The 27,129-nt window shown below is 39.6% G+C and overlaps 1 long non-coding RNA gene across 7 annotated transcripts in view; it reads right to left on the bottom strand.

Moving 5' to 3' along the window:
- Window positions 1–27,129, bottom strand: part of LOC140639739 (uncharacterized) — a 218,997-nt gene that overhangs the window by 172,180 nt on the left and 19,688 nt on the right. For 4 of the 7 annotated variants that reach the window (XR_012036348.1, XR_012036351.1, XR_012036346.1 and 1 more), the window contains exons 2-3: window positions 14,314–14,491; window positions 11,761–11,909 (exon numbers count right to left, since the gene is read on the bottom strand). This is a non-coding gene — a long non-coding RNA (uncharacterized lncRNA). The remainder of the gene's footprint in view (window positions 1–11,760; window positions 11,910–14,313; window positions 14,492–27,129) is intronic. The other 3 variants (XR_012036350.1, XR_012036352.1, XR_012036349.1) reach the window with 2 other exon arrangements.

The raw sequence follows: 27,129 nt of genomic DNA, 5'->3' as shown, positions 1-27,129 counted from the left end.
AGCTTGCTTGTGTGGCCACACCTTGCCAAGGGAAATTGGAAAATGTAATTTAATTATAAATAGAACTGTAATTAACATCTAGTATATTAATCTTTGCTTGCTTTTCTGGTAATTTCCTTGAGACTTATTCCCACAGGTAGGATTGTCTTACTTAAAAGATGTACCAATTAACTGTCTTCTCAGCAGCAAATGAGAGGGTCAAATGTATGCCACAATCACTAGTAATAATTTGATATTTTTTTAATCTTTGCAAATTTGATTGATTGAAAATGGCATCTAATTGCAATATTAAATTTCATTCCTTTCATTATTGGTGTGTTTATTTCATTACTTGTGAATTTTAACAAGTTCCAAATATCTATCAACTACTGGTATTTCTTCTCCTAAGAATTTCTCTTTGCTCGTGTTGTCTCAGGTTATCTTTTCATCTGTAAAACAGGATAATAGTAGTATCTGCATAACATTTGTTTCTTCTGGACAAGTCCTGCAGCGTTGGATTGTTCTGAGGAGCTTCATTCATTCTGCCTCACCTTCCCATTTTATTTTGTTCACAACACCGATGACTATCAAAAATCATACTCTTCAATAGTTTATGTATTTTTTTAAGATTTTATTTATTTATTCATGAGGACACACACACACACACACACACACACACACACACACACAGAGGCAGAGACACAGACACAGGTAGAGGGAGAAGCAGGCTCCATGCAGGGAGCCCGACATGGGACTCGATCCTGAGTCTCCAGGATCCGGCCCTAGGCTGAAGGCAGCGCTAAACCGCTAAGCCACCCGGGCTGCCCAATAGTTTACTTATTTTTGTCCCTCTCCCTTCACCTACTCCCCAATCTTTCCTTGTAGAACCAGACCCCAGTTTCTCTTTATCACGAGTATTTCTTTGCCACAAAAACAGCATCTGGCATAAATAGTAGATACTCAATAAATACTTGCTGGATAAATACATAAGCCTCCTTCTCTCTCTACCAGAGCCTTTTGACTATGTTAAATCCTTAGGCACAGTCTACAATTACCTCTTTTTCAAAGACAAGTAAGACACAGAGCCCCCGCATATACCCTCCTGCACCCATACACACTCACTCATGCTTCCAGCTCTTGTTTCTGCCTCAACATGTCATGTTTACAGTCCCGACACACTGTGCCACCAATTACACCCTAACATTTCACTGCACTGTATGACACATCTGGTATGGTTTCTATCTAGTCTCTAATCAGGAATGAAAAGAGAAGAAAGAAAAGAGGAGGAGAGCCCTGATCTGGCTGCCTAAAAAATACTGTCCTCATGTAGAAAGGAATGTGGTTGCCTGAGTTTCTGGTTGGAACGCCTGGACTAGGAGCAGGCTGTATGATAACAGAGAGATTTTTCCTATTTTCTGCCTAATGACGTGTGCTTTTCCAAAGCAGGGGTTGGAGCAAATAGAGTCCATGACTGTGCTTTTCAGTCTAACACCACTGATGTGGCAGTTAGTGAAAATCCTCCCAGAGTCCTGCATAGTATCTTCCTGTATCCCACTTATGAGGAATATACAATTTTTTGTAAAGTACTTATACATTTTCAAAGGGACTTTCATGAAATGTTAGGGGAGGACAGATAAGGTACTTCTAGCATACCTCTATCTCCATATTAAACTGAAATTCTGGCTAATGTTAAATTTTAAATTTATTTTCTTTAGCATGAAGTAAAAGACAGGTATTGGGAATTTTGGGGGGGGGGCATTTTGTCCTATTTTAATTTTGTTGTCTCAGAATTATTATGAGTGGCCTCAAACATATTTTCATATTTTAAAATTAATTCCACTTAATGAATGTACTATTATGATCTACGGTTATAAGAGTAACCATTTTTGAGATCCAATAATTAAGTAATTAAATTTCAGAATGTATTTGACAAATTAAAAAGCAGGGAGGACATATAAAATGTGTTTGGAACTTGAGCTGAATATTCTCTGATGACAATATGAGCTGTCTTTCTGCAGTGCTCAGGGAAAGCATACACCTAGTTCTCCAGCTGCTTATCATCTCTTAACCTCTGTTACTCTTCCTGCATCCTTTGTGAATTGACTGGAAGCCCACTGTAGTAAACCTACTTCAAAATTATATCCTGACCACCCTCAACTCCAGATCTTCCTATCTGAAAATAAGCAGAAATGTTCTCTTTCTCTTTGTTGCATTTAAAAGACTCTACAAACTCATGAAAATACCACATGTTTCTTTAGAGTTACACGAGCTACACTTTTCCTGGGTTGGAGATTCACTGGTAGGAGGAAATAACCAAATCCCCTCATGTGTCCCATCATGTTACCATGTCCTAAACATCTGTTTGATGGGCTGTCAGTTGTAGCCAACATCAGCACGCCTGGAAGGGAAGTTCCTTCAGTCTAGTCTCTTCCAGATCTGGCCTGGGCTCAACATCTGGGGAACCGGAATACAGCAGCCTGAAAATAACTAGGTGGAGAAAGATATTTATGATGATAAAAAGATACTGACGTGGCAAGCTAACCAAAATATCTGCAGTCAGGGATATAATGACAAACTGTAGCTCTCTCCACGTCCTCTTGTCCTGTTATTATCTGAGAGCTGGCATCTAATTCCACTTCCATAATGTTTCCACATTAACTCCTTCACATCCCTCACAAACTGAGGATCTCAACTTCATGCCAGGATGTTCTTAGGAAAATATTGGGAACTTGGATGTCTGTGAAACTAGAACTTACAAAACCTAACTTGTTCAGGATAGCATGAGAACAGTCAAGGGCTAGATTGGTCCCAAATAAAATCACTCTTTATTACCAGAGAAGCCTCCACAGTACACAAATACAGTTGCTTCAAAGAAATAAAATCACAAGCACTGATACACAGCACCCTCTGGCATATTAAAGATGAAATAAAATGACATACAGATATATAAAATGCTAAAGCACTTTTATGGGAAGATGTTTGAAAGTTTCCAAGGCTCTCAGTTTATAAAACCAATTTTTTGAAAGCTTGAGTATATCCACAAAAGTTTCCATACACCAGTAAGACCCAACCTGGTAACTAATGAATCTGGAGAATTCAATATAGACAGAACTCTCTTTTTTTCCCACAATATTTGAAAAGATATTACATCTTAGATGTTCCCAGATTATTCTTCAGAGGAGTTCAAAGAAATGGCTTTGATAAAAGATGGCTTTGAATGTGAGCAGATTGTCATTTCTAAGACGGAACTTGAAACTAGGTTGAGGCAGTGATGGCAAAGAGCAAACATAGATCCAGGAGCCTGTAAGCAAGGTCAGACTTCAAACATGGCCAGGAGCCTGCCTCATAGGTGCCTTAGAATGAGAACAAGTTGGAAATGTTAAGCTGGCTGCAGAAGCAGGGGAGCTTCCAAGTTATCCTGTAGGACTTGTAGTACCTACGTGGAGACTGATAGGACGGGTTCATTCAGAGGCGATATGGAGGGGAGATTAAAAAATTTTTCTCTTGAAGAAGCAGTTTTAGAAACCCCTAGGAGAGGACATATACTGACCTGAATTTAATTCATAATACTGACCTAACTGTGAGCAAACCATAGACTCACTGAATTGCAATAGGCCTTAGAGGCTCAGTTGTCAAAGTACCCATATCAGTGTTTCCCAAAAGCCAGCCTGTGAAATAGCTGTATCAAGATTCACCTGAGAAGACATTTTTAAGTATATAGATTCCTAGGCCATGTCATGGGGGCTTCTGACTCAGTTGGTCTAGAATGAAGCCCAAGCATCTCAACTTTAAACAAACTCCACTGCTGGAAAAGCAACTTAGAAAGAGTGGAACAGATCAGATTGACAGAACTCAGGACCTAGGGATCTGGCTCATCTGACACCTGGATGCAGGTCCTTAGTGGGCAATGGTTGAGTTGCCAGATAGGAAGTCACTGCAAAGGGCTCTCAGACAGAGTGTCCCAGGAAGAGGCTTGGTCATGGTGACATGTAGACAGGTAGGCCAGCAGAGGCCAGTAGTTCCATCCAAAAGTCTGAAAGAAGGAGCAGTCACAGCCATGGGTTGGCTTCAGAGAAAGATACTTAGTCCAGAAAGTTGTCAGGCCCCAAAGACATTATCCATACAGGGATACAGGAACAGAAGGACCGAAGAGGTACCCAGAGGTGGGCAAATCTGAGGCTAAGTCATGAGAACAGAGTAGAAGCCCAGTCTTTAGAACTTAGCCAGAAGCAAGGGGAGTTAGAACTTGTTGAATGCCTTCCCTGTGGAAAGTGTTTTTCACGAGCTGGCTCATTTCCCCTTCCCATGTGTTACCCTCACAGATGCTGACTTAACTCACACCTAATAAATGAAGGGCATTTAAAAAGTGACCATGGGCCAATTTTTATCTCTCTAGGCCACAACAATACCATCTTTAAAATGGGTGGAATCATTCTCACTCATCAAAATTTGGAAAGGATAAAATACATCTGCATGGTCTGAAAGGAATTTTTTCAGTTTCTTAAAGGAAATGCTAAACTTTTGTTGTACTATTTTTCAGGAAAGTGTGTTCAAAAACCTACCAGGACTTTCTATATCTGGCTAACTTCCCTTTTAAAGCCCATCATTGGAGTGCCTGGGTGGCTCAGTCGGTTAAGCATCTTGCCTTTGGCTCAGATCATGATCCCAGAGTCCTGGGATCAAGCCCCATGTCAGGCTTCCTGCTCAATGGGGACCCTGCTTCTCCCTCTCCCTCTGCCATCCACCCCCACACCCTTTGTGCTCTCTGTTAAATAAAAAATAAAATCTTAAAAAAAAAAAAAAGGAAGAAAGCATAGTCCATCATTTTTAGAAAGAAAGCCAGCCAGCCCTCAGTTAGCCAATCCCACCCTCTGCACTATCCACATTTCTGGTGGCTCCTCTAAGCCCTGCACTCCACAACAGCCAATCCAGAGGGACATCAGGCTCCCTCTGCATCCTTACCAGTGTCTTGATGGTTGTTCTCACCTGCACGTCCATCCCTTCCTCCTTCCTTATATAAGCAACTAAACTGTATTAAGCACATACACTGTGCCAAGCACAATATTGAGTATTTTATTTGTATTATTTCTTTCAAGGGCCGTGATAACTCTATTAGGTAGGTACTATTATTTTAACCCTTTCACTGATGAGTAAACTGAGGCTTTAAAGAAGAGAAGGAGCATGCATAAAATCACAGTTAGTAAATGGCAGAGCCTTGACTTGGACACAGGTTCCTCTGTGGCAAAAGCCTTGGCTTCCAGCCCATGTATGCTCTTTGCTATTGATTGTCTGTCAATCAAGGTTGATCTCATTTCCCACTTTCTCCATAGAGGGGAGGGCAGCTCTAGGCTTCACTGGATCAAAGGCAATACCAAAAACTTTATTTAAGTATATCACAGTCTAGAAAATCAGCGAGACACTTCATTATCCCTTGCAAAAGGTGCCTTCCGGGCAAACGGGAAAATGGGGTCGCTCCGTTCATACTTAACTGGAGTCTTCCCAGTAAGACACCAGCTGAGTCTCGGGGTTTTTTTGTTTTTGTTTTTGTTTTTAAAGATTTTATTTATTTATTCGAGAGAGAGAGAGAGGCAGAGACACAGGCAGAGGGAGAAGCAGGCTCCAAGCAGAGAACACAACGTGGGACTCAATCCCAGGACTCAAGGATCACGCCCTGGGCCAAAGGCAGGCGCTAAACTTCTGAGCCACCCAGGGATCCCCTGAGTCTCATTTTTTAAAACAGTTAGAAGCATGAAAATAAATAATGATAAATGCTTTAGGAAAATCACTTTAAACTTGGGTTTTCATGACATTTCTTGTACGTCAGGGCCTCCCCCAAGAAGGGTTTAAGAGCTCTGGCCTCACATTCTCTGACTGAGGACTGTCACCACTTATGTATGCTACTGTGGCCCTGATCTTTTACTCAGTTTCAAAACCTGAGAGATAATAGATAAATGGTTAGATAAATATATAGATAAGTTTATATAATTATACACATATGCATAGATCTACATACCTGCATCTATATAGATCTTTTTAGCTATCTATATAAGTACATCTGTATGCCAGTCACCTGCTGCTGACTTGGCACAGTTTAATAAACATTTATAAAGGGCCTATAATGTGCCAACTTTTGTATTAGGCACTAGGAAAGAAAAGTCAGAATAAGATCTGGTTCCTGTCTGCAAATAGTTCATAGTCCACATCATGCACCTAGCTGTTACCTCATTAGCCATTAAAGTAACAGTTAGACACCATTATTATTCTAAACAGAATAAAGAGAGACCAGGGACCCACAAAGAAATTAAACAATTTGTTCAAGGCTATGCAGAGAGTAAGTGATAGATGTCTCTCCTCCCAAAACAAACACGTCTAGCCTCAGTGCGCTGCCTGAATCTTTCCCAAGATCTGATCTCCCACTCTGATCCTGTTTCTGGCAGTTCAACCAAACTATTGATCCTCTTGCCTGATTCTTCTCCCAATAACCCTTAACATTTCTGAACTCCCGCACTCTGGTAGGGGGAGCTTTTCTAGGGATTGAAATTCTTCTGCTAAACTCTAGGTGGCGCTTTGCCACTTGAGGTAGTGCTTGCTGGCTGCTGGGGCGAGGTGGGGGCGCTTCCCATCTGCTGTACTCCTTGCTCAAGGGGGGCAGATGGCCCCATTGGCTCATCAGGATCCCTGTTATATCAGTGGTGACCACCCTGATGCTCTCAGCTTCACCGGACAACCCCAGCTGCCTGTCTCTTTGCCCTCTGGTTATCATGCTCTGTGCTGGGGCCTCATAGGCCTACTTGGGTGGGCCATATATAGGTCTTTACCTCTCCATGTGTGTCCCATCCCACAGTGGTTAACCAACTCATGCCTGGCCACCTCCCAAAATATAACAGGAAGTACCATAAATACATTCAATTTTCCTGCAGCAAAGTTTGTCAATAAGCAACAGCAGATATAAAATACCAGAAAGGAAAGTGGTTCCACATCAGAGGAGAGAGGACTAGCCAACGGGAAGGAGTTGTCTGAACCAATCTTACTCCTACATATGCGCGCACGCACGCACACACACATACACACTGCCTCTCTCTTTCACATATACAAATATAGTTGCTCTCTCTTACACATACTCTCTCCCTGTCTCTTTGTCTGTTTCTCTCTCAGGATTATGGTTCTCTAGAACTGAAGGCCAGAGGAAAGAGCTCTCACCCAGAGCCACAGTGACTTACTAGAAAGCCACAGTGACTCAAGCTTCAGCGCCCTCACGTGTGCTGGTCTCTATGAGTACAGGGGTTGTCAAGTGTTCTGAGTGGTAAAAGGAAGTCAGACTACAATAGGAAGCATTTCATATAAGCATTTCTGAGAACAGGAATATGGATCTCTAGGGAGCCATGTCCCGACTTATTGTCTCATTATAAATATTTATGTAATTTATATAATTTTTAATAAGTATTTTTAAAGATTTTATTTATTTATTCATGAGAGACACACAGAGAGTGGCAGAGACACAGGCAGAGGGAGAAACAGGCTCCATGCAGGGAGCCCGATGTGGGACTGGATACCAGGACCCCAAGATCATGACCTGAGCCAAAGGCAGATGCTCAACCACTGAGCCACCCAGGTGCCCCTTTAATAAGTATTTTTATTTGTACCTGTTAGTTTTGATACTTTTGTATTATACTAGGAAACCTCCCCAAGTTGAATAAGCTGTGGGCACACAGAGCCTAGATTTCCTCCTGGGGAGGAGAATTCTGGTACTAAAGAAGCAAGTAAATTCAAAAATTGTGCTGAGATCCAACATGTCAGGAGGGGGCTCCGAAGTGGCAGCCCACCAGGAGAAACAAAGGCAGTTAGGATAGCTCAGGTATAGAGTCTGGGATCTAGAAGTCTAATTACAACCAAACAAAGTGGGAAAGATTCAGAGAACTGCCTGAATAATTGTAGCTTGCTATGGGGAGTCCCCAGTCAGAGCAGAGGGCAATAGGAGGGAAAGCTGACATGGTTAGAATGGTCAGGGCAAAGCAGGGTGTCAGGGACCCAACCAAGAGCGCCACAGGTGGTGGTGAGGCTACAGCCCAAGCAGAAGAATCCAGAACATGAGGACATGTGTGCCATTGCATTGACTGGGCAGTTGTGATGAGGGTTGGTGGGGAAAAGCTGTCGACTGATGGGCACACAGGCATCACAAGCTCACCTTAAGAAATTGCACCCCAATAGTGCAGTTGGGTGCCTTACACTCTTGTAGGCTGCATCAGGCATCCCTCAGAGAGAATGCCGTGCTAAATTAGCAGGACTGGGAAAAGGAGGCAATGACAGGCAAGCAAGATAAGCAGTGGAATTTCACCCATAAAATGGGAACTAGACTCTCACCTATCTCATAGCACTGTCAGGATGATTCAATCAACAGTGAAGGTAAAATGTGTAGTCTGGTACCTCATTCAATCCTGGAGAACCACTCAAGCTCTGTTGAATAAGATGCTACCTTGCATATGGTCAGCAGCAAAGGAGTTAAAAGTCTTCTGGTATGAGAGTTGCAAGTTCATTCAAGGAAAGAGCAGCTAATTTTGCTTTAAAAGAAACCAGAAATACAATGCCGAAGTCCAGTTTCTGTTTTTCCTTATTGATTTAATGAGTTTCTTGGTGAATTTTCATCTGCTCGGTTGGTTAGTGATTGGTTAGTTTTCCCTATAGCATCACAAATAGTTTTAGTTTTCCTTATAGTAATGATTACCATTACTGTGTTTTATTTTTTTAATTGATATTAGACTCTAATATCACTCTGTTATGTTTCTTTGTGGGAAACATTAGAAATTTTCTTCCATTTAACAGCTCACAAGATATTTGTGACCCTCCCGCCAGTGCCCTTCCCCCCAGAATGTGGGATGTCCTGTGAATTGACTTGTTGACATCTGTTCATAGATAATGTCTCCAGCTCCTGGTCTGTCACTTGGAGATCCTGCCCTCAGAAGGATACATTGATCTCCAGCACTGAGACCTGTCTGCTAAGGTCTTTGGAAGTGATTTTATCCCCATCTGAAATGCTAGATTCTATCTAATCACAAAAGGTCAGGGCTCAGCCTTCCAACAGAGCTGCTTCTACCAAAGCAAGAGATACATGGGTAAGCTGCCAAAGCGTGTTAGAAGGTTAGAGTCTGGGATTTTTATTCAGTTCAAATGCAGACACTTTTACTTTCCTCTGAGTGGAAAATATATTTAATATTATGAAGAAAAATTTCCACTAACTAGAGTCATGTTCAAACCACTCACAGAAAATACATTGACTGCACAAGGTTTCTCTTAGGGAAGAATATTCATCATTGCAGAGGGGGAAAAGGAGTCAGTCATACATTTTCTCCCACCTACCCTAGCATCCACAGTTGAGGGAATTAATGTGGTTTTGCCTAACCTCCATGACAAAGCAATCCTTGCCTGACCTCTCAAATTCCTCTCAGTCTAGAGATTGTAAAACCAGGAGTGGTAGTAAATCCTCAAGATACGACAAAGATGAAAACGGGTTAAAGTCTGGAATCGGCAATCACTGCCTAAATTTGCCAGCTCTTGGAGTCATCCTCAACTGTAGCCATGAGCCACAGCAAGATGTTTAAATCTCTCCCATCCATCTTTTTTCCCATTGATAAATTGTATTTCTTTTTGGAAGACAGGAAACCTCTCCCCCAGCTCTTATTTATTTAAATGAGAAACATTACTTACACAGAGAAAAAAACTGCAGGTGAAAACATGGCTAACATATCAACATCATCTATTATTTCCTGATATGATTTATAGCATAATACTCAGCATAAATCACAGTCAAATTCAAAAGAGAATCCTAAAGTGCAAAATGAATCCAACCCAATAAAGTCAAAGCCAAAGCATTATTCTTTAGTAAATATTTACTAAACCCCCCAAAATGTACATGAAGTAAAAAGCTTCAGAAATAAAACAATTGCATTCAGAATTCAGTTTGGTGCTTTGTATTTAGTGTATGCTAAATAAATTTTTTCCCAATTTTTCACCAACCACTGTGATGACCAATACAAATATATATGATCTCAGGTGAAGTCTGTGCAGCTGGACATAACCCAGTTAATTCACTATTTTAAATGCCACTGCAATTTCCCAAAATTATACTGTCCGTTCCTCTTTATTTTTCTAATTGATTTATAAGTCCCACATTCCATTTTGTATCTGATCTCAGAATGACATACAAACAATAATGGAAGTGAGAATTGAGAACACTGCAGTTGTGTTTCAAAATCTAAATCCAATACAGCGTGGGCAACAAGAATAGACAAACTTGTGTCACGTGCTCTCCAGGGATCAAGATGGTAGCAGGTTGTCCTTGCAGCCAGGCCCACACATTTGAAGGAGGAAACCAACATACTGTAATTCCTCCAGGCCACCTGTGCCCTGCTGTAGAAAAGATCCAATCAGGACATTACCTGATTGGGCACATTGATTTCTATCCTAATAGGTATAGATTATCTGCCAGGCCATGACCTCCTTTTAGGTGCACTGCAGAGAGAAGCCAACAGATCTCACACCAGGCTAGAAGCTTAATCTATTACCTTACACAGTGACCAGGGCAGCCTCTGATTAATACAGTTCGGCCCCTTTGGGCATCTGAGTAGAGAGGCAGGAAAAACTGTTGCAGTGCTTCACAAATGGTTCTAACTCTGAGATACCAGGGGAAGAATGTGCTTTAAAAAGAAAAGAAAAGGGCAGCCCAGGTGGCTCAGAGGTTTAGCGCTGCCTTCAGCCTGGGGTGTGATTCTGGAGACCCAGGATAGAGTCCCAAGTTGGGCTCCCTGCATGGAGCCTGCTTCTCCCTCTGCCTGTGTCTCTGCCTCTCTTTCTCTCTGTGTCTCTCATGAATGAATAAATAAAATCTTTAAAAAAGAAAAAAAGAAAAATAAATAAAAAGAAAAGAAAACCAGGTACAGATAAATTGTTGGTAGAAGTGACCGTCTCTAAGTGGTCCTACAATAGGCAGACCTCCCTCCCTGCCCCGTTTGAGATATTTTAGTGGTTGGCTTTGAAATTGGCCTAATTTTTATCCTGGGCTTCTTAGACCTCCATCAGTAAGAAGGAAGCTTTTACAAGAAGGACTGGTCCTGCTAGCTTTGGGTGGTTTCAGCCGAAATTTTAGGCAACAATGAACACATTCCACTATGCCTTGTAGCGGGAGAGCGACTGCCTGACTGTGAGTCACAAGACCCTGTGTAAGGGTCTGGCCACGCCCCTACCAGCAACAATCATTCCCCGCATCTTCCAAATGGGATTGATGGGCTATTCCCTGCTACATCCAAAGGGAGTTCTGAGAGCAAAAATTATAAGAGAGTTCAAATAATTTTAATTCTTTGGAAGTGCGGCAAGCACAGACTGTTAAGATAGCCAGGGAGCATAGGCTGTTTGCACACAGAGGCAGGGATTGAAGGCAATTAGTCAAACAACTACTGCAAAACCCCCTCCCCCTCCTCCAAAGAAGAGAAAACAATACACACACACATCATTACCAACACTTATCTCACTAATCTGAGTATTTCAGATAAAAGGGGAATTTTTGGCTGCCTGAATTACGCAGATAGCTCCCTTAAAAATCTCAATTTCACTGGGGCTCCTGGATGGCTCAGTTGGTTAAGCAAATCTGGAGTTCAGATCAGGGTGCAGATCAGACTCCTGCATTGGGTGGAGTCTGCTTGACATTCTCACTCTCCCCCTGCCACTCCCCTTGCCCACTGTCTCTATCTAAATAAATAAATAAAATATTCTAAAAATGTCTTGGAGTACCTGGGTGGCTCAGTCAGTTGAGCATCTGACTCTTGATTTCGATTCAGGTCCCAATCTCATGGTGAGATCAAGCTTCCTGCTTGGATCTGAGACTGCTTGTCCCTCTCCCTCCTCCTTCTTGCGTTCTTTCTTAAATAAATAAATAAAACCTTTTTAAAGAGTAAAAAATAAAAAATAAATGTTAAAATAATCTCAATTTCACATGTGCGAGGATAATGTCAATAAGGACAGTATTGTCCTCCTTAGAGAATGAAGTAGCTAGACATAATTCACATCCTTCCCTTTGAATTTAATTTCTGAGGAAGACAAACTATGCTATGTTCACCTCAATGGAACCTTAAGACTTCAGAAGATCATAAGTACTATCTGGAGTTTAGCTTTGGGGTTAAGTTTCAGGATCTCCAGAAAGTGTCTCTTCACTCTAGGGTAACAGAGTGAACCTCAGGGATTTCTGGGTGACTCTTGCAAAACATTATGATTTAGTCCTGTGGCTGTGTTGCCAGGAGATATACATCAAGATTGTAATAAATTGCAATGCCTCAGGCTCAAACAAACTTTGGGGGATTTCATTGTGTTCATCAGCTTAATTTCTGGAAAGATTTTGTGAACGTCCTTTTCAAACCAACAGATAGGTTGAAAGAATGATACACCAACTTTGCACATTCAATTTCATATTATTTAAAGGGGTAACAGTAAGTTATTCACTCCCTGTGTGCAGAAATGAAGCTACATTCCTAATGTTTCAAAGATGTTTGATACATATCCCATATTCAATTGTTTTAATAACTCGGGTGTATCATTTAGTATGACAACTTCCTTATCTTCATAAAATAGGTCATTTTAATAATGCATAATAGCTATTGAGAATTTTAATTCAAAATCCTTTATTTATGTTACATCTTTACAGTAGCCTTGGGTGGAAGGCAGCCCAGTGTTCTATATTTATGACTACAAGATGTTATATGTAATTTCCTGAGTATAACCTAGTTGCCTAGTGAAAAAAAAAATGCTGCTTCTAGAAGCACTTTCTGTTAAAATATCTTATGTTCAGGAAAAATGGACTGAACAAATTGACAATGCAAACTTCATACTTACTTGTGCTACTACTTTATAAAACTTGGGCTCTGAGTGTTAGTTTCCATTGCTCCTATAAGCTGCCGCAATCACCACCAAGTGTTATGAAGCTGGGAATCCAAATTTGCTTATAACTTGCTGTGTAAGTCTTACCCCTAACCTGAGTTGAGGTCAAGTCTCTCCCTTTCGCCTTAATGTTTTACTCTTTCATCCAAATAGTGGCTATTCCCCTGTCCAAAGAGAAAGGCACTCCTTTCACCTGCTGTCACAGGCCACCCCAGGGAACTAACCCTACACCCACCACTCCCATCCTCTGGAGAACTGCACTCCTACCGGGTGCATCCTCAACCCTGATTCAGAGTAAGAGCAACCCAGTATTATACAGGAAAACATAGAAGCAAGAGAAAAATATGTGGCCCTCTTCCCCAATCTTGCTCAGTAAGGTTTTCTTAAAGATACCACTTGAAGTGCACTAAGAATCCAGTATTATAGTTATGCTCAGAATTCCAGACAAACAACACTGATTTTTGAGATGCAAAGAAAAACATGATAGAGGAAGATATGTCAAAATCAAGGATCTGGTTCAAAAAAATATAATGTTCTGACTGCAGAAAGTAAGTCAAAGCAATATGACTATCTATTGGGTTCCAAAGTATTAAATATTTACAGGAGGTATTTCTTTTCTTGGACCTATGCAAGCCTCCAAATTAAACGTATAAGTATTTATGCAAATATATATGTATACGTGTATCTTGACCCCTTGTCATTGAATATCAAGTTTAAAAGAGATCTTAGCACACTTAAGTTCAAATTCTGACCTCTAGGCCCATTACATCAGCATTGGTATTTGCAAGATCTGAACAAAATGTGAGGAAAAATTTAACACGTGTGTGTGTATCATTTTAAGATTACTACCATCCTTACCCAAAAAGACCTATTCCCTTTTATGTCCTTCCTAATTTTTTTTTTTTTGTGAAACTATTCTTTTTTTTTCTTTTTTTTTTTTTTTTTTATGAAATCATCATAACAGAAAGTTGCTTTGCTCTCTTTTGTTCTTGCTTGGTTTGGGGTTTTTTTGTTTGTTTTTGTTTTGTTTTGTTTTTTTACGATCTATCTATTTACTTATTTATCTTAGAGTGAGAGAGCTCACACATAAGCCAAGGGTGGGCCAGGTAGAGGGAGAGAGTCTCGAGCAGACTCCCCACTGAGCATGGAGCCTGATGCAGGGCTGGATCTCATGACACTGAGATCATGACCTGAGCAGAAATCAGGAGTTTGTCACTTCACCTATTGAGCTACCCAGGTGCCCCACTTGGCTTGTATTTATTCAGCAAAATAAAATGTTGAAAACCCAACATGATTCTCAAATCTGGGGAGTGGCATGGGATGTTGCTGATCCCTGAAATCCTTATATCTGGAATGCGTGACTCAGACAGCATGTACCAAACTCCATCTGATGTTTGAATGCCTCTTACTAACCTTGGCCCAGCGGTCCTTATTCTGGTTCCTGCTGCCACAAGGTCTCCATTGTCACTCTGCCACATGAAAGCCCTTTTGATATTTGAAGGTCCTTCTTCCCTAAGACCTTTTTTCTTCAGAATAAAAAAATCTTCTATTATCTTCAACTGTCCTTTTGAGCCAAGCCTCTAAAAAGAGCCTGTGAGAAGGAAGAAAACACTTGAAAGAAAGAAATATCTATATACATTATCATTAACATTACTATTACCATTGAAGGCAAGAAATCACATTTCTTCTATGTTTTATAAATGAGGCAACGGAATCCATAAGTTAAGAGGTTTAACCAATCAAACAGCTTGTAAAAGACATTCAGTACTCAGCAAATCAAACTGTCTTGCCCTTGATAAATGTATGCATTAAGACAAAGGACAGACATGGTAGCGGTATGTATAAATTGATTTGACAAACTTCCACAACTTCATTGTGGAAGCTATGCCATGTGTTACTGTAGCAGCAAGGTTACAGAAAACACAGTAGAGTCCCTTCTTTTGAGGCGCTCACTGTCACGACATGGTATATAAATAAAATAGTAAAAGTATGAAAAAAGTTTCACAAGAAAATAGAAACAGAAGCAACTAACTTCACTTGGGAGAGACAGAAAGTCACAGAAGAGGACATGACATTTAGGGTAGGCCGTGAAAGATGAGTAGGAGTTTGCCAAGGAGAATGAACTATTATCTAAGATAATTTATTGTAGCAGGAAAAATGTGTTTGGAAGGAAGATATAATGAGTTCAATTCTAGAGTTGAACTGCAGGTAACTTTGAGACATCCAAAGGAGACACCCAGGAGGCAACTATACCATATAAAAGAAACTTGAAAAAACAGATCTATGAGGTACATGCACACAGAAAGCAGGGCTGGAAAAATCTTTTTCACTCTTCTGCCAAAGTGGAAAATGCTTAGTATGTATGCTTAGGATGAGTTACTTTTAACCTTATGATTTAAGAGGGTTTTCTTTTCTGAATCATGGTGCAAAAACCCATTTTTTATTGACAACAATGAGATGAGAAAGAAAATGAGAAAAATATCTTCCCAAGAGGTGAGTTTTAACAGTGTGAGAATCAAGTTATTCAACATCCAACTTTCTATCTTCAACTTACAGATATATGCAGTTCAATCTACAGCCAATAGACTCTCAGTGTTTAAAGAATATTTACCTTAGTTTGCCATAACTCTAAAAACAGAACTAAAGAGATAGGCTTAGTTTGAAATTCCATGAGATTGCCTGCTTAAGATTATTTTTATATATGGAAATGACTTCTTGATACTGATAAGCACTCTGTAATTCACTTCATCCTAACAGAGATAGGTAGTTTAGTTTGGAACCTGGCAGATTTAAAGCATGTGTCAGATACTGAAATAGGGATTTGCCACATTAACTCTGTCTGTAATGGCATATGGCTGGTGGACTAAGCAGCCTGCCAAGCAATGTCACTCTGGTAATGTTTTGTTCAGGCAAAAGGAGCTTATACCAGGGTTACTCTCCAGTGAAAGCATCTGCACACAACAGACTGCACGTACGTGAGACAATTGTGGCATGATCTCTTCAACCATGTGTTCACTAAGTCTACCTCTTCCAGGTCCTCTCCATCATCCACAGACTCTATTCCTGGTCTCATGAAATGTGAGCTTGGATCTCACCATCTTATCTTCCAGCTACACTTAACCACAGTGCCATACACATAGTAGTAGTTCAATAATTATTTCTTGTTTGATAATGCAGCCCAAAACAACAAGTACAAATTAAAAAAAAAATTGATTCAACACTGCCTAGCAACACTGTCTGCTCACATGTTACAATACATATTTGGAGGTCTTTAGCAGGCATTGATCCAGGAAAACTTCTTGCAGTTTTTGTTGATTACTTCTTTTTTTTTTTTTTTTTTTTCACTTGAAAGCTTCCGCTTGGAATTTTGACCAATAACCTGGGTAATCAATTTGGTTTATTTTAACCTCTAATACTACATTTAAACTTACTGAACAAAATCATCTCTCTGTGTCCTGAGGCTTCTATTTTAAGTTCTCTCTTGGCACCATTATAGCATGGACTTAAAACTGGCATTTTTTTGAGCTTGGATGAGATGCAGAATAATTTTCTGTTATGCATGACTGAGAGGCAAGAAAAATATTTCAGAGAAAGAAAGCTATCTCTAAGGGGTTATAAGAATAATTTCGGATAGGACTGACAGAGAATTTAATTTTAGCAGCATTAATATATGAAACAAAATACTAAAATCTCAGTTTCATACTTTATGGTATATAGCTAATCACCTGTAACAGCTCTGATTAACACGTATTTTGGTTGCATCTAAAGTATTCTCATCTATGTGCCTGCATTATTCTGTAAATATATATTGAATGAGAGTATTTCAGTGTTCTGTTGTTCATTATCTATCCCCCAGTCATAGATAGTGCCCAGGGGAAGAGTCCTTTGTAAATACACTCTCATAATGACTACAGAATATTTAATTTATGCACAAAAGTTGCTATAATTCTTTCTGCTGGTAGCTTCATACATTGATGGCAAGAAAATTAAGGGCCTCCATTAAAAATACAGTGTTTCAAAATGAAAAAACAAGACTTAGATACAACCCATTCAAAGATATTGTTCTCTTGGGCTACTGTTGGTCAGTCTCTCTCCAGTTTCAGCTGTCTCTCAGCAAAAATGTCAAGACAGTTTCAGAGACTATTACACTCAGAAATATTGCTTCTATATATATTGGCAGAAAGCATTGTCTGGGAAGGAAAATCATCTTGTCCCAGAAGCTTGCAGAAATTGTCCAGTGAAAAATAATGAATAATGAAGTAAATCCAATGTGGCAAACCAAACAATGAAAGTAAAGACACATTTCACAAAGCCTTTTGAAATAAATTTGAAGTTTTCTTTTGAAAAATTTTGCACAGACCCTACTCATCAAAGAGTGGTATGTGTATGGTGGGGCAGGGGGAGAGGCAGGCTGGAATGTTTCTCTCTCTTGTAATGAATGCTTCTATGCAAAATTCGAGCAATAATTTGCAGTACTGTAGGAGAATCCATTTGAAAGCTAATTGTAAAAGCAGGGTCATAATTTAAAGACAGTCAGTGAAGAGTTTCCCAGCCAGCAAATAATGGAGTTGATGTATGCCTTGTTCTTTTTACCACTAAATACAGTTGAAAATCTGCCCCCTTAGCCTCTGGTCAAGCACTTGCCTTGTTCTTTGCCTTCCTTTCTAGTCATAGTCCAATTCCCTCATCTCTGTGTTACCTGCTGTTACGTACTATCCTCCTCTGATCATTAATTCATATCAAGGCCTCTGCCAATATACCATTATGGGAATCCCTCTCTTTAATTTTATAATTTACCACATCATATCTAATGCCTATAACCATACACATCATCTTGTTTTCCTGGAATCCCTCCTGACTGTTGTAGTTCTGGCAAAGGCACACATACCCTTCCAATCACTCAGACTCCCAACCCCAGGGAAATGATTATCTCACGCTTATGTCTTATATCCAGTTAGACACTCACTGCCTAAGACTCTCTTTCTGTAATATCATCTAACAATGTTTATTTCTGGGTGATGGAATTTCATGATAAATATATGAATCATTTAAATACACATATACTGGATCTCTAACACACATATAGACAACACACTTGCCTATATCTCTATCTCTATCTTATATCTGTCTCTTTCTTATCTTGATGCTAAGCTCTGTATTCATTTATTTACATCATTCCTCAGCTCATCTCCATCATCCTTAGTCTCCCATTTCTCTCTTGCCCATCTGAAGCAGAGAACCTTTCTTCTGACTTCACTAAGATTGAAGACTTCAAGTGTTCTTCCCACTTTCATTCTCAAAGTCCTCAAAAATCCCCAGAGTCCACAAATATTCCTCCTTTATGTTCTCTAGTTGACCTTGATTCTTTGCCTTTATGCCTGTCCTTGGATCTTGGCTCATCAATTGCTTTCCAGCATCCTCTACCTCCTACTGGAAGAAAAAAAAAAAAAAAAGAAAAAGTCTTCCCTTCTACCTACAACATTTTCAAATACTTCATTTGGGAAAACAAACAAAGCCTTCTTTAGCTCTGCTAATCTCCCAAACTACCGACCAAGTCTCCCCTGCCCTCATGCCAGCCTTCCTCTCCTACCTTCCCCCAATTGCTCAGCCCACTGTACTAGTTTCATTCTTCAGCATACTACTGAAGTTGCTGTCTTGAAGATCATCATTTAACTCCTAAAAACAAAACCCAAAAGCCTTATTGTGGTTCTTAGCCTTCTTGGCTACATTCACCATTGCCAAAAACCCTAATTCTCAAAATTTTCTCTTCCCCTGGCCTTATCATTCTCCAATCTTTTGAGTTTCTTCCTATTTTCTTGATGTCTATCAGGTTTCCCTTTTTTGGCATGTCTTCCTCTTTCTGCCCCTTACATACAGATTTCCCCCCATGATCCCATCATTAATCCCTTCCCTTCTCTCTCCCTATTGTTTTTCAGGTCAATTCATTGGCTCACAAGGACTGGCTAGCAAACTTGTTTATCTTCTCTCTTGAAACACAAACTAGATTTCTAACCACTTCCCAGACAGCTCTACTTGGTCTTTGGCAGGCATCTCAATCTCAACACAGCCAAAATGTAGAATATCATCTTCCCTACAAACTTCCTTTCCTTGCCTGAATTTCCTGTCTTGTCAGCTTTCTTCCATGTTAAAAAAAAGTAGTGAGATTGTTCTCCTTACTCGACCCTCTCTTGATATTTTAAGTGATCCTCATTACTGAACTATCCTCTCTTCTTTGTTTCCAGCAATCCAAATGCTGTGTAACTTCTCAGATCTAGGTGCACCACAGCCTGAGCAGCCCCCTCCTCTGACTTCTGCATCACTTATGATGCTCCATTCCTTTGATGAACATTTAACAAATTATTATTTGTGACTCATTTAGTTTTACATCATATTTTCATTTAACTTTTTATGTGTCTATATTTCATTTACTTAATTATATTGTAATTCATTTCAAAAGCATGGTTCATTTATTTCATTTCCTCAATCTGTCTCCTTCATTTGTGTATTCTAAACATGTTTATAAAGTATGTACTATATCAAATACAGTTAGATTTTGGGAAAAGATAAATATGATGTGTTCTTGGCCATAGAGGTATTTACCATCTAATAGAAGAGTCAGAAATAAAAATAAACAAGAACAGCAGTGTGATGAGTGTTATGTTAAATGTGTGTGCAGTATACTTTGAGCACACAAGGAAAAAATGCCTTATAGGGTTATAAATTGTCCCAGAAAAATGCCACCCAGGTTTATTCTTATAGGAAGACTAAGAGTTAAGAAGGTGGACAATAATGAAAGGGCATTCCAGGCAGAGCAAAAGTTAATAGTTAAGAAAACATATAATTTATTTATAGGTCACAAGCAATTAGGTATGGGTAGATGGGGCTAGTGACAAGAATTTGGAAAGACAGGAATCACAAAAGGTTGCAAATATCAAGCTACGGGTTTTGACTCAATCCTGGGGACAATGGGAAGTTATGGGGAGATTTTTAAGTATAACTTTTTAATAAAGTTATACAGAAAAGTGCACGACTCATATGTTTATAGGTCAATGAATCTTCAAAAAGCAAACACACCTGTGTAGTGTTGCCAGCACCTAGAATGAGAAAGAAAACATTAGCAGAACTCATGAAAAGATTTTTAGCAGTGGAAATATGTTATCAGAATCGCATTTTGAAAGATCTTTCTGGTGCATTGGAGGAAGAAACTGGCAGGGAGATCATTAAATGGTAAAGGCAAAAAATCATAGGTTTTGGGATGCCTGGGTGGCTCAGTGGTTGAGCGTCTGCCTTCAGCTCAAGGCATGTTCCCAGAGTCCCAGGATCGAGTCCCACATGGGGCTCCCTGCATGGAGCCTGCTTATCCTTCTGTTTGTGTCTCTGCCTCTCTCTGTGTGTCTCTCATGAATAAATAAATAAAATCTTTAAAAAAAATCATAGGCTTTAACGTAATGACATCATAAATGGGGAGGAAGGAACATGATTAAGGAATATCTGAAAGGCATAATCAGTCGAATAAGGGGCAGTCTTTTCCTAGACCATTATGTCCATATGGTGCTTACTCTCTGGTTCTTTGGTAAAGACTTGTTCAGTCCCAAGAGACAGAACCAATAGGTTGTGTGCCCTGTGTGTGTTATAGATATGCCTATATAAGATATAGAGAAAGGGAAAGAGATATATATTATAGGGAATTTAATATTTATTATATTGTATTTAATATTTATTTATTATAGGGAATATAATATAGGATATATTATACAGTCATGTGATTATGGAGCCTGAAAAGTCCCAAGATCTGTGGTCAGCAAGCTGGAGACCCAGAGAACCAACGATGTAAGTTCTAGTCCAAGCCCAAAGGCTTGAGGCTGGAAAGCCAGTTGGTTTAAGTTCCAGTCTCAAAGCAGGCAGGCTGAAGACCCAGAAGAGCTGATGTTCTAGTGTGAGTCCAAAGGCAGGAAAACACTGATGCCCAGTTTAAGAGGTCAGGTGGGAGAAATGGCCTCTTACTTGAGGGTGGGTGTCTTTTTATTTTATTCCTGCCTTCAACTAGCATGAGGTCCAACCACTTTAGAGATGGCAATCTGCTTTACCCTGTCCCAATTTAAATGTTAATCTCATCCAAAAACACCCTCCCAGACATATCTAGAATAATTTTTAACCAATGATCTGGCACCCCAGGCTCCTTGCAAGGGCCGCATAAAATTGACCATTCCAAACTCCTCTCTGCTGATTGATTGTTCCTTGAATGAACGCTAGAAGATTGGACTCTGTGATTTTCTTCTTGAGCTGTCTCTGTTCTGACTTCATTTCTGTTTGATATACTCTTTTCCTATATGGTCTAGCAGTTCTTTTCGCTCTCTCCTTTTTTTTTTTTTTTTTTTTCAATTTTTATTATTTATTTATCTGGAGAAAAAGATAACAGAGATAGTGAGAAAGAGCATGAGCTGGGAGGAGAGGGAGAAGCAGACTCCCCTGAGTAGGGAGCCCAATGCAGGGCTCCATCCCAGGACCCCAAGATCATGACCTGAGCTGAAGGCAGATGCTTAACTGACTGAGCCCGCAGGTGCCCCCTCTTTTCTTTTCTTTTCTCTTCTTTTCTTTTCTTTTCTTTTCTTTTCTTTTCTTTTCTTTTCTTTTCTTTTCTTTCTTTTCTTCTTTTCTTTTCTTTCTTTTCCTTTCTTTTCTTTTCTTTTCTTTTTCTTTTCTATTCTCTCTTTCAACAACTCTTCTCTTGTCCATGTTGCATAGATTTCTTTTTTTTAATTTACTTATTTCTGTATCAGTTTCCATGATTAGTGAAAGCATATTATCTATCCATCCACACTCCTATACTACTTCTCTCTGGTATTTTTGCCAAATAATATAATAACAATACTTATATTTATATTATATAATAAGGCAAAGGCTAGACAGAAGACAGAGGGAATAATAAATGCATGAAAATAGAAGTGACCTTCCTTAGTTGTAAATCAGGTTTGAACAATGTTTATTTCTATGAATCTGAACAGGTGAAAATACATGTATTCTGTTGCTTCTACTTTATTATTTTTTTAATTACTTAAAGCAAATATACTGTGTTGTACAAATAGTTCTTTTTTACCTAAACATTTTCCCCTCCAGCTTTGTTGAAATACAGTTGATATATAGCATTGTCTAAGTTTCAGGTGTACAATGTAATGATTTGATATATGTACTTAATGTGATAGCACTTCTATTTTAATTGTTTGTCTTTAAATATTGAATTTTTTAAGCCAAATAAACAGCATGTGACCTCAGCTGCTCTCTTTTTTTTATTCATCTAGTTTCTGAAGACTTTTTACTTCTTCTTGGTAAATTTTTAACTTTTATGATGCTTAGAAAAACTTCTGGAATGAAACATACTCAGTGACGGCCTATTCTAGAACACCACTCTCCTTGGTTGTCTGGCTGCTTATCTGATCACTCTTTTTAGCTTTCTCTTACCCCCCCTTACCCACTCCCCAAATATGTATGCCCTATAAGCATCTCTCTTTGGTGCTAACTTTTCTTCATTCCATGGCTCTCATCAAATAACTCCAATGGCTTCAACCATGGGTTAGTCTGAGAAGCAGAAGTCAAGAAAGGAGACAGTGAGAAAGAAGTTGGTAGCGGCTTGGAGAGCCACCAGACTGCCATTCCATTCTGACCCTAAATGAGAGACCAAAGGAGAGTAGGTCCTAGGTTGCTGTGTAATTTTAAAGAGTATTTGCAAAGGTCACCATACAGTCGTCAAACCAAAATCACTTATCAGAAGAGTCCCCATCTCCCTCTGCACCCTGGCATGATCTGGGAGTGGGCCATGGGATGGTTGGTCTCAGTGTGAATACAGGAAGGATTTCATGTGTGGCACCCGGAGCCACTGGTCAATTATGCTGCCTACAGTCAGTGATGCGAGAGGAGAATTGCACAGCTGCCACAAACCACCACCTCCCAATTCCTAAACCGTAATAGCCAGCCCTAGCTTCTCTTCTAAGCAATAGAATAATAATTTTGATTGCCACTAATTATCTTCAACTCATTAATGTGTACAATAAATCATTATTGAGTTCCTATTATACACCAGACTCTACTTCTTCTGAAGAAACTCATAGACTAGACAGAGAGATAAGCATGTATTAATTACAAGTCATTTGTTCTTTCAACAGCACTGATTGTGTACCTGTTGTATACCAGGCACTAGGACAAGGTCTGTAGATACATAACAGTCAATAAAACATGATATGTGCCCTAAGGAGCTCACAGTCTAGTTGGATAAGTTGAACAAAGAACTACATAATTATCACAATGCAGTAGGAAATAAGAAAGGTAAAATCTACATCTTAAAGTATATATAAGAGGTATCTGACCCACATGAATAAGGGGAAGGTAAGGGTTTTCTAGGTTCTCAGAACAGCATAACAAAGACACATTAAGAAGAAACAACATGGGGGCACCTGGGTGCTCAGTGTTTGAGCATCTGCCTTTGGCTCAGGTCATGATCCCAGGGTCCTGGGATTGAGTCCCCCATCAGGCTCCCTGCATGGAGCCTGCTTCTCCCTCAGCCTGTGTCTCTGCCTCTCTCTATGTCTCTCATGAATAAATAAATAAAATCTTTAAAAAAAAAAAAAAGAAGTAACAACACAGTATAAGAGAAACTACGTGGTCTTATTGTTGTAATCGGCTATTTCAATAATTTAAGTGAGAAATAAATACCTGAGCCAAATGTTAATCGAATGAAAGGAGGTATGGGGAAGAGATTTAAGAGACACAGTTGTGGGAATTTGGCAACAGACTGGATATATGAGGGAAATCCCTGATACCACCATTCACAAAGGTACGCTAGCTGGAAAGCTCGGTCGGATCCTCATAAAGAGCCAGCTAAGCATACAATAAGTGCATATTGAGTAAACTAATTAATATCTGCAAGTCTAGAACACAAACTGGCATCATTGCCTGTCTTATTAGCATTCTTAGTTATAACCACAAAATCCATTCTGGCTAATTTAAGCTTAAAAAGGATTTATTAAACAGTATTATGTAGCTCACAGAATAAAAATGGGAGAGCTGGAGAAAGACTAGAGGCTAAATTTCCAGGAAGAATGTTCAAGACCAAATCACAGAACTAGGCTGAAGAGCACATGGCTGCCGCCACCCCCAATGCTAAGCATTAAACCACAGTTCTTGACCAGAAGGGCTCTTGCAGTCAGCACCAGGGCCACTTCTGTGTCAGACAAGTGGCCCTTCCAACACTGCTGCTGTTGCCAAGGTGAAAACTGGGCACCGCCCACAGCAGCAATAACGCAAGTGACACATGGAGCCTGTTTCCCTGGCTGCTCACTTCTGGCATCAAGTCCCGTGGGGGCGTAGCTGACTGGTGGAGACTGGGTCACTCGCCTGAGTTACTGCTGCGAGAGAGACTGAGGAGTGAAGGTTTTATCTTCAAAGTCAGAATTTCTATGTTTGAAAAATGGGACTCTTAATGTGGAAATTCCCCAAACATATGATGTGTTCACGCTGTAATGGGCAGGCATACACATGATGTGCATAGCTTCCCTTACCTTGTGATTTTACTTAAGAACCAATTTAGGGACACCTGGGTGGCTCAGTGGGTTAAGCATCTGCCTTTGGCTCAGGTCATGGCTTCAGGGTCCTGAATCAAGCCCCAACTTCATAGTGCTCCCCACTCAGTGGGAAGTCCACTTGTCCCTCTGCCCCACCCCTCCCCCGCTCATGTTCATTTGCACTCTCTCTCTCATAAATAAATAAAATCTTTAAAAAATTAATTTAGATCCTTATTTAGGAAGGGCACCAAGCAGATTGTCCAAAGTCAAAAAGGAACAGTCTCTATCTTGAAGCATACATTTCAGAAACTGAGACTCCCTCAAAGAGGGCTGAAACCCTTTTCTGCTGCAAACAAAGTAGTCTCACAAGTGCTGGTTGCAACGGATATGTGACACTACTTTAAATAAACAGCAAGGCAGGCCATTCCGCAAAATACAGTCTCCTTTTCCAGGCTTACCAAGCTGGCTGACAATTGCTTCCATTTAGTGGGTTCCACTTTTATCTTGGATTGGATAATCGTTTGTTTTCTTTTTCCTTCTTCAAATTGAACCATTTGGGAGTGCTGTGTATCATTCTGTCAGCTACCGCTGCTAGTTTTTGAATAAAATTTGCTCAGATGTTTTATAGTCTAAACCAGTGCTTCCAGTAGAGTTCTCTGTGATGACTGAAATAGTCTCTATCAGTGTTGTCCGATCAGAAGCCACTAACCACAGGAGACTCTGGAGCCTCTGAAATGTGGCCAGTGCCACTGTCAGACCGGATTTTTTATTTTATTTAATTTTAATTCATCTACGTTGAATCTTGAAGAGCCACATAGGGCTAGTAGCTAGCAATTGGACAGCATGGGTATAAATCTTAAATGTTGAAGAAATGACTTTAAATATTCAAAAATGATCCTAGGCTCTTCAATCCCCCAAATTCTTTCCTTTACTTCTCTTTGTGCAAAATATTATTATCCCTCCCATCTGGGATTGGTTCATTTTCCTTTTTTAAAAATGTCATTGACAATCTTGACACAGAGTTACATAACTGTCTCCTTTATTGGAATCTGTCAGAACTGGACACAATCCAAGTATATAAAATCAGGAGGATCTAGACAACTGGATAAAGGCCTCCCTGATTCATCCCAGTCTCTACCAGAAAAAGAATTTAGTGATTAACAGTGAGGTGTGATTAAACAAACAAATTTTTGGAAAAAAAAATATATATATATAAAGTATATATATATACTTTATATGGAGAGATTATATATTATATACAGATTATATATAAAATATATTATAAACTGATTATTTATATACATATAATCTGTTTTAACAATAGAAAGGTAGGGATCCCTGGGTGGCGCAGCGGTTTGGCACCTGCCTTTGGCCCAGGGCGTGATCCTGGAGACCCGGGATCGAATCCCACATCAGGCTCCCGGTGCATGGAGCCTGCTTCTCCCTCTGCCTATGTCTCTGCCTCTCTCTCCTTCTCTCTCTGTGACTATCATAAATAAATAAAAATTAAAAAAAAAACAATAGGTAGATAGTGCATATCAGTTACGCATGGGTCTTTAATGTTTAGTTACAGGCAAAATGGACACAATACTATTACTGAAAATATTGGAATTTGGGTACAAAATATTAGAACATGTGCTTACATGTATATGAAAAATAAGCAATAGATTAAGGTTACTAATATTGTCCACATTAGAGCCCTCACTTGGCCTGCATGTTAGATGGTCACATGAGTACATCCTGCAAGTGGTCTCCAGAACGAAGCAGAGAGTTCCTGATACTGGCAACCTCACCCAATCTCTGCTTCTAAAATGCACAAATCAATTGTAGTTTACTTGTGTTAAGTGGAATTAAAAGTTATTTTACCTTCATTAGTAGAATCGCAAGCACCAGAGTCTACTTTTTAAAAGCAGTCTTCTAAAGCCAAAATGGCTGGTTTCAAATTCTGCCTGATTTCAAACATTTTTTTCAATTTGTCTCTTTCATAGTTATCTCATCTGTAAAATGGAAATTAAACCTAACTCAGAATGTTGTTATGAGATTAACTGAGGTAATATTTGCAAAGAGCTTAAAACAGTTCCTATAAATGGTAAGTGCCATATGAATCTTTGTTAGATAAACATGTGTGTGCTCAGGAGATGAGGAGTGTCCATGAAAATATTCTGTTACTGCAAAGAGATTCACTGATTATTTCATGGCAAAACATTTCAAGCTCTTGTCAAACTTAAAGATGAATTACATAGTTTTCTTTCACAGAAAATATATGATCCAAATTTTCTAATCTTTTCTGGGATGTCAAGTGCCTACCAATAGTAAGCCTCATACAGATATGAAAACAAACCTCCCAGAGATGCCTAGGTGGCTCAGTGGTTGAGCATCTGCCTTCAGTTCAGGGTGTGATCCCGGAGTCCTGGGATCAAGCCCTACATCGGGGTCTCTGCAGGGAGCCTGCTTCTCCCTCTGCCTGTGTTTCTGCCTCTCTCCTTGAGTCTCTCATGAATAAATAAATAAAATCTTTAAAGAAAAATAAAATAAAACAAACCTCCCAAAAACTGATATGTCCCATCAAGATAAAGGTGATATTTCAGAATGAGGAAGAAAGCAATGGTTTCTTTTTTAGTGCTATGGAAACACTTCTGAAAATGGGTATTTAGAAATATTTGTATCATTGTGT

This window comes from Canis lupus, chromosome 9, assembly GCF_048164855.1.
Source record: "Canis lupus baileyi chromosome 9, mCanLup2.hap1, whole genome shotgun sequence".
Lineage (NCBI taxonomy): Eukaryota > Metazoa > Chordata > Mammalia > Carnivora > Canidae > Canis > Canis lupus.
Note: the sequence above shows the minus strand (reverse complement) of the source record. Positions and strands in the feature narration are given on the sequence as shown.